This window comes from Macrobrachium nipponense, chromosome 2 (genome assembly GCF_015104395.2).
Source record: "Macrobrachium nipponense isolate FS-2020 chromosome 2, ASM1510439v2, whole genome shotgun sequence".
Taxonomy (NCBI): domain Eukaryota; kingdom Metazoa; phylum Arthropoda; class Malacostraca; order Decapoda; family Palaemonidae; genus Macrobrachium; species Macrobrachium nipponense.
Window position 1 is genome coordinate 117,255,872 of NC_087201.1, and position 8,804 is coordinate 117,264,675.

The 8,804-nt window shown below is 37.6% G+C and overlaps 1 protein-coding gene across 2 annotated transcripts in view; it reads left to right on the forward strand.

The window, feature by feature from the left end:
• Positions 1–5,488: 5,488 nt before the first annotated feature.
• LOC135220929 (major facilitator superfamily domain-containing protein 1-like) overlaps positions 5,489–8,804 on the forward strand; it is a 178,478-nt gene continuing 175,162 nt past the window's right edge. For both annotated transcript variants that reach the window (XM_064258585.1, XM_064258589.1), the window contains exon 1: positions 5,489–5,825. The gene's annotated coding sequence lies outside the window, so the exon portion shown is untranslated. The remainder of the gene's footprint in view (positions 5,826–8,804) is intronic.

Sequence of the window (8,804 nt, forward strand, 5' to 3'; positions counted from 1 at the left end):
CCTTTAAGAACCGTCGCCAGCCCCTCCACTTCCAAAATTAGGATACTGTAATTAAATTCTGGACTTTAGTTATATTTGATAATAGCTACAGTCACAGAGGAAGTGTTTAGTTGTTATTCTGGTGTATTCATATGCATGTAGAGAAAAAATCTAAAAGATTATTTTGAATATTCAGTCAGCATTTTGAACACTGCGACTAATTGTAATCATATGTGTAACACAAAGTTCACTTTATCTAATTGATGATGTAGTGAAAATCTAGTAAAATATGTCCATAAAACTTACCGTAAAAACAAAAACATCAACATTACCATACAACGGTAAAAAAAATCATTATAATCAAAACCTAAATCATAATTCTAATTCGTACATGCAGGGATCATGATCAACAGACTTTTTACATTAGTTATCCTGTAAAGACAGCAAGAGCTGACAGTAATGACAGGAATATTTTTTTTACGATTTTCTCTCTACTGAAACTTCTTCCATCACACGCAAGTACCACATGAGAGGTCAGTATATTTCTTAGAGTAATTCCAATGTCAATCAATATTTCTTGAAGAATGCTCCAACAAACACGTTTCAAAATTTCTTGCAAGGAGAATATATATATATATATTTTTCCCCAGAGTTGCAAAACGATTCAGCTCCATTTCCAGTTCGCTAACATTGATTTCACCCATCTGTATTATAGCGCATTTCAAGAGTTGGGTGATCCGCTAATTCAGACTACAATAATGATCTGATTTACAAGAAGACAGAGTCGGGTCCTAAACATCTCTTCCTCTGAAATGAAAACACCCGTGGCTGCAATAATATCCAAATATTATGGCCTTTTAAGCTGAAAAAACAAAAAAACTTCAGATATATCAGAAGTACAGATTATGGCTGCATTATAATAACCTGTAGTCCAAGGCATTCCTTAAAATGAATAGATGGTAGTTAATTTTTATTTCCGGACAATGAATCATTACATCAGTTGGAGGAACATGTTTGCTTTTTTATCGTTATCAAAAAGCGTCATATCATACACACTGCTAATACGAATGACCATTTATTAAAGGTACCTGGAATTGCGTCAGAATTTGTAGCAGTCATGCAACATATCTCAAAGTAAGTCTCTTGAGTCAACTTGAATCTGACAGACCCTCTGTTGACAGAGGCACACGTTGCACAAAGTCCTTTTCGATTATTCTTTTATTTTTGCAGTATTCAGCATGATGTAATTGTATTTTTTTTATTCTTGATACAGCAGATGTCTTATTCATCAGTCGCTAAGAGGGGACTACCTAACATTAACTTGACTACAAGGTACATATCTTCTCTTGTTAGTAATGTTTCACAATCCCTCGTCTCTCTATATGAATTTCATTTATACCTAATTTTATGTGGGAACACTTTATTCATCGAATATCAGCATTAGAATATCGAAAAACTTCCATTCAGGCAGTCATGGAGCCTGAGTAAACTAAATAATATTTCCCACGCAGAAAAGTCCCGCAGGAATGGACGAGGCAGTAGTGGTGACTGTAAAACTGAAACAGGTATTGTGGCAGATACACACGTTTTCAACTATTTCTTTACTTTTCTTCATCCTTCTCGATAGTTGGTATATCTTGCACTTGTCTGATAGCGTTTCCCAACTTCCTCTCTCCCTGTTTGTTTCGTAACTGGTTTAGTGCCTTTCTACTAAAGCATTTACACCCATCCGTTACGCTTGATATTTTGGACAAGATGGAATTATGGTGTCTCCTCTTTAGCTTTGTTCCTCCTAAATTTAGTTACTCCTCATATCATGAATGGTGGAGACAACCCCCAGGTATATTAAAGGAAAGAACCCCACTGACACTTTTGGAAATATCATCTCTATAGGTTTTGGCTTCTGCTCTGTGACAGCATGAGGGTACTGAACTACATTCTGTAACTTCTGGGTAGTTCCCCTGCCATCGAACTTAGGCCCGAACTTTAATTTTAATCTTAATTTGCTTGAACATATTCAATTATAATTTCCTCCTTAAATACCTTTTAGTATCAAGTTTTCTTGAAAATATCAATACTTGGTTAATTCATGTTACTTCTTTCGCTGACTGTATGAAATTTTAGCCACGGCCAAGCGATAATTATAGTATTATAAATTCGACATTGTAACAAATAGCAATAGTTAGGTTACCGTTAGTTCTAGAAGTTTACTTGAGACCATACGTTAGTCTCTTATAGATAAATAAATTCTCATTGTAAAATAAAATTTTCGTAAGTGAATGAAGATCTTCAGTGAAATTGATCCTCAAGTTTAAAGTATTAACCGAGAGTGAATCACCTATATGTGTAAGAGTTTACATAATAAAAATATGGAATGTTAGTCCATATATATAAAAGACTAAAACTAAAGAGGTCAACCAGATTGCTTGCAGGAATGTGATCAGACTAGAGACGCTAAAGATGACGTATACAATAAAAGTAGGCTAAGATAACATGCCGTCACCTGTAGTCATTCAATTGTTTATAAACATTAGTCCAAGCTCCCTGCTTGAGACAACTACCGCGACCTATAATTCAAACGGCCTACGTGATCTGTAGCGTGTCTCATTTTGATTGTATGTTCGTATGAAACTATGTCATCTGATTGTATGTTCATATGTTCGAACTACTATCTGCTTCCTTCATAACTTGTAACAGAGATGTAGAACAAGCAGAACAGAGTTAGCTATCGTCATTAGAAGACCTGTACCTCTTTACCTAAGCTTTATCATGTAGAGGAATAGGATTAGCCATCATCATTGGCAGAAGCGATCAAGCTATCGTCATTAGAAGACTTGTACAATCATACCTGATCTTCACCATGTAAAACTTCAGAAGAATATATATATTTTTATACTTCGTGTTTTCTACAAGAACCTCCTCACCGAATCAACATGAGTTTAACACATCGTCGTCATAAACAAGAAGATAATCCTGACTTCGTAAGTGATCTACAAACCCCAAGACACCTTATTGAAGATGGAAGTGCAATACCAACCGACTTAGCGTAAGATTATCGCAAGTCTAACATTACCTCATAGGGCGCCTTATCATACAAGGCACAAGCCCTAAAATATGCAGCTAATGCTGCGAAACCAATATGTACTACGTAGGCCTACGTATACACACCTGATACAGGCAGTGGTGTAACTCACGGGGGGAAGTGGGGTGGGGGCCTTGTCCCCTCCAAAGTTTGAGTTATGGGGGACACAGTATACTTAGTCCCCCCTAAAATAAGAAATATGTGATTAAATATTCATGCTCCTACGAAGATAGAGCAAGTGTTCTGTGAACATCTCAAGAAAATTTACATGTTTGAAAGAACATTTGGTACATTATAAAGTATTCTATAGTTATCTATCATTTAACTAATAATGAAATCCTACCTCCCTTGTATCATATTTTTTGAACAGATAAGGCAGAAAAGTTCCAAGGGAGTTATGGTGCTTTGTTTCATGGATAAGAAAATTGTGCTCGTGATTTTACACACAAAACAACACACACACAACACACACACACACACACACACACACACACACACACACACATATATATATATATATATATATATATATATATATATATATATATATATATGTGTGTGTGGTGTGTGTGTGTGTGTGTGTGTGTGTGTGTGTGTGTGTGTATTTATGTATTGAAAATCAATAATGCATATAGCTATTGACAAATTCTATATGTGCAGGGTAAGCATGTCCACCAAATATTTCATGGCATCCATACATGTGACACATAATTGCTTTATGCAGGTGTTTAATGTTAAACCACCCATATTATTTAGTTTACCTGCCCTTGTAGGCCTTACAGTTCCCCTAAATAGAGCTAAAATTTAAAAAAATTTCTTGGGGCTCACAGCGCCCCCTACACCCCAAGCTGAACAAGCTCGCTTCGCTCGCCACCCATCCCATTGTCCCCCCCCAGCTTTTTGGAACCAGTTACGCCCCTGGGTACAGGGGAGGGTAAGTTGTACGCAAGGGCCTGAGGCCATAATCTTCTGGAATGATTATCTGTTTCTGAAGAAGGTACTGAAGTCAGCTAGGTCAACGAGAGTTAAATAGAGTCCTTCTAACTTACAGGATATGGCCCGATTGGGGATGGGGGAGGGGGGCGGTTGGCAGTTCCTCCCCTTCATAAATGTTGATTTTGAGTTGGTCAAAAATGGACAGTAATTGTTATTTAAATAATACACCTGTATAATGCATACTATATATATATATATATATATATATATATATATATATATATATAATATATATATATATATCTATATATATATATATATATATATATATCTATATATATATTGTATATATATTCATGTCCAATCAGATATCCTCAATAGCCATCCTTGTGTGACTATAGGTTTGCCAGGTATAATGACATTATATACTACCTGGGAAGGAGCATGGCAGGATTTTGTTCGAGAAGATATTAATGCTCACAGAAAGATTATTCAGGAGAGCTGTGTTAATTGCAACCTAAAATAGTGTTTCCTGTGTGTATGAGAACTCGCTGATATCAGTTGGGTATTTGAATTTATATCAAGTGAGAGAGAGAGAGAGAGAGAGAGAGAGAGAGAGAGAGAGAGAGAGAGAGAGAGAGAGAGAGAGAGAGAGAGAGATTATTAATTAGGAGGGGTAGCTATCAATACTTGTTATCTGAAGTTTCCGTTTAGTTATTTAACCGAACTGACACATAAATAATTTAGATCACACCTGAACTCTATATAGTCACACGAGAGATAATTTGCGAAGCAGATAAAATTAATATTTCGCGTTTGAAAACTAATAGTTTTCAGACGTGACTAAATTTTGGTCCAAAAAGGAAAGACAGATTTAGGCTTTCATACACGCTCCCGCAATGCGTGAATATCATCATAATTATGCTTTCAGTTTCCTTTCTTTCCTCTTCTTTTCTTTATGAGGGTTAAATAGCATTAGTTTTCTTTTCGGGTACTCACTCCTCAAATGTATTTTAAGATTTCTTTTTTTTGCAGTTTACTTTGTTTCGATTACTACTGTATTATACTCAGTTTCTTCTCTGGTCCCACCACATGACTCATTAGCACAGTCGTTAAGCTCACACCACTATATCTCTGGTTCACACTATCAAAGTACTCGGAAAAGAAGATAGTATTTTCTTCATTACATACTGTATTTTCAATGATCCCGATGGGCTGATTTACGAGGGGGAGTTTATTGTACAATCTTTAGACTGGAAATTTAAAGGCTGAAGCAAAACATTTGGCAGACAGATCAAACAGATCTGTTCATCATTAACTGACAGTCGGAATTGTATCTGGAGAAGATAATATTTGGCTTGACGGAAATCGTAAAATAAAGTCGTCAGGTCATTGATAAGTCATGTTCTTCAGGAACATTACTTCAAAAGTGCCGTCGATAGTTTTGCCATGTGGACTTTGGACAGTATGCTCGTTCATATAGAAGGTAGAGTGAGAAATTAACGCTCCGTTTCTTAGTGTTTTGCACATTTCAAGTAAAAAAGATTGGATTTGGGTAGCAATAATACATGCAGTCATAATGCTGAGTATTTGCACTGTGTTCATTAAGAGACCAGTTCTTCACTCCAAATAATTATTTGTGGAGGGAGACCTCAGTAGGTTGATGAAACGTCATCATCCCAACAGAGATAACTTTGTTGTGATGTTCAGGAAGTTGAACGAAACGAGCAACAGCTGATTGTGAAAGAGGTGTCCCGTGAGACAAGTTTTCAATTTTCACTTTGTACTTTGCAAGTCGGGTCTTCCTGTCCAGCTAATTAGCCATTGTGTAAGTACTAGATGTAATTATTGTTTTATTTTGATTACCCATCTAGGCTACCTAGTAGCTACTAGGCTAGTATTTATTTATTTTAATACTGGATCTAACCCTAAAAATTTTTTAAATAGCCTACCTATACTACCTTAGGTGCTAGTACTACCAGTACTAGGTAGGTACTATACCTACTTATTTTGTGTTTTGTTCTTTTTCATCATTGCTCTTTTGGCTAAACATCCCTTTTGCGATTCCTTTACTGGAGCGTACTACTAGCCGCTAGTTACCTATCTAGCTAGACTTAGGCTAGGCTATATAGTAAAGCAATTAGCTTAAGGCAAGGTGTTTGGGGGCGGGTGACCAAAGTAGGCCTACCTACCTAGAAGTCCTTGGGTTTGGTAGATCTAGGGTACCTATCCGCGGCGGCCCAGACTATGGCAGTTGCGGTTTTTCTATGCAGTTTTACCTACTGAACAAGAATTTTACTATGTAATATTTATTCGGACGACTGTAATTAGCCTAACCCCCAGGGGCCAGTACTAAACACGGCGAAATAGATTGGATGCCCCAATCCCTTGTGGATGTCGTATCCACGGTTACGTTTCTTGCAGGGTAATTCTAAAGAATAGTAGTTCCGCACGAACTGCAAGGAACGTAACGCGGATACGACATCCACTAGGGATTGGGGCGTCCAATTTATTTTGCCGTGTTTAGTACTGCCCCCTGGTGGTTAATTACAGTCGTCTGAATAAATATTACTTTAAATTCTTGTTCAGTAAGTAAATTAACATAGGAAAACGTCAATTGCCATAGTCTAGGCCACCGCGGATTGCTTCTGTAGAAATACCCTGGGTTTTATTGTTGATAATAATACTAAATAAAACAAGTGATTAGCACCAACAGAAGTGGTGAAAAACTACAACAACAATAAAATTCACTTACCTAGGTACTATTCTGGAAGTCTGCATGAAGTTTTGTACATTTAAATGAAAAAAAAGGTAGATACCCATAAGTAACCATCGGTTCATCTTCATCCAGTAGGCTTAGGCCAGTGGTCTAAAAAAAAATATTATAAGGAAATGCTCCAAACCACTTAGGGTTGGTTGACACATTGCACTCCACTTGTAAGTGTATCTGTAATGGAAATGGGGGTCCCGTGCAAAATTGGGCCTTTTCCTTTTTGGAAGAGAAAAAAGGTGATACTAACTAGTATACACTAGGTACAGAGATGTAGTCTAACCTAGGCTACCTAATGAGTTAAATTTACGTTTCCCAACAGTTTTCATGTGACCAGTGTGAATTTCAGGAATTGGGGAAACAACCAAGTGGACTAGCTGATCCAGTCTTGCCTGCTTGTTGATCCACCCTTCTAAAAAGTACTTTAACTCATCCTGACACTGGAGATGGGCCCCAGTCATGAGTCATCGGTGGGGTGGGAGCAACACCTCAAGACCTCTACTCTCCTTTTGAAAGTAAGCAGAAGTACTTTTTCGGAGGGTGCATCAACAAGCAGGCAAGACTGGATCAGCTAGTCCACTCTGTTGTTTCCCCTAGTTAATTGAAATATCATAGGTAAGTATTAATATCAGGGCGTATGGAACACTTGTTTTTCAAGTGGCTTATATTATTTTCTTAAAAGACCTTCTGCTCGTTTTTGGTGTGTATATATATCCTTTCATTAGGTAACTTGAAATGGAAGAATGTGTAGAATAACTTCTTTGCTTTCTGGCCAGAAAATTGTTGATAGAGGGATGTGAATGCTAAGTGTAAAGTAAAGAAATCTAACACACCTAGGCCTAGGAACAAAATCTTGGCTTTGACAAAGAATAATTGCATAGGCAAATATTTGCAAGTATGCCATCATTTTTGAAGTATTCAAGAAATATAACATAAGTTTTTATGAAAATATAAATATTCCTCTAACAAATATAAAGTAAATTTGTTCCGATACGTAATACAAACCATCGGTCCTTTAACAATAGGAAGTAGCTAGCGGCAGCTGGAACGGTCGTAAGCTTCGAACAAGGGGAGAACGGGTAGTTAACTGCTTGTCCGACAGTCGCGCGCCGCGCGACTGGGAGGTAAACAAATCTCTTTTGCTTTCGCCGCGGGTGTGAAGGACGTGTGTTTCGTCATCGCTCTCTGCCCGCTTCATCGTCGTATGCTTTGTTTATATTGTGTTTTCTACTAATGGTTTGTTGAAAATGAAACTGTAAGTACACTGTTTTCATTTTCATTACTTAATTATGAACCAACATGGAGTTATCGCCGTAGATGCGGCGATTTCCTCTCTTTTTCATGAATTGAACCCTTGAATTATGTCTCGGTGCCGAGGGCGGGCGCGCTCGCGCCCCCCGAGTCATGTATTTTGGGGTTTTGGGCGGAAAGTGTAATTGAAAAATGTAGTACTCTTTTCATTATATTTTGCCCTGTGCGTTCGTTACCGAGAGTGTGATTGCGCTCGGCACGAGCCTTTTAATTTTGTATAATAGAATGCAATGAAAGTGGATTCGCAATTGCAATATTCTTTTCATTTTCATTTATTTATTTACATGAATTTAATTTGGATCAATTTTTCGTTCTTACCCGGGAATTGATCCTTAACGATTTTTTTTATGTGAAAATGAAATCGCAAGTGCAGTATTCTGTTTCATTTTCATATATATTTTATGATAGCATCATATTATTGGATCAAGTTTCCGTTCTTATACCCGGGAATTGATCTTTTCCCCTTTAAGTTCTATGAAGTGAATCGCAAGGGCAGTATTCTGTTTCATTTTCATATTTACTTTTCACTGCTGTGCGGGGGGTAGGGGAACGAAGGTCTGCCAGGAAGTCGTCGGAAAGCTCTCCCGCGACTCCCTTGGTATCCGATTCTTCGTCTTCCTTCCTGCCCCCGCTCAGCTTCTTCGTTGTATTTTGTATTTGGGGTCTTCCTTGCGTTCGGGGTGGGGATGTCTTCCCCCCGTGCGTGAGGGAACCCCTCTTACTAAT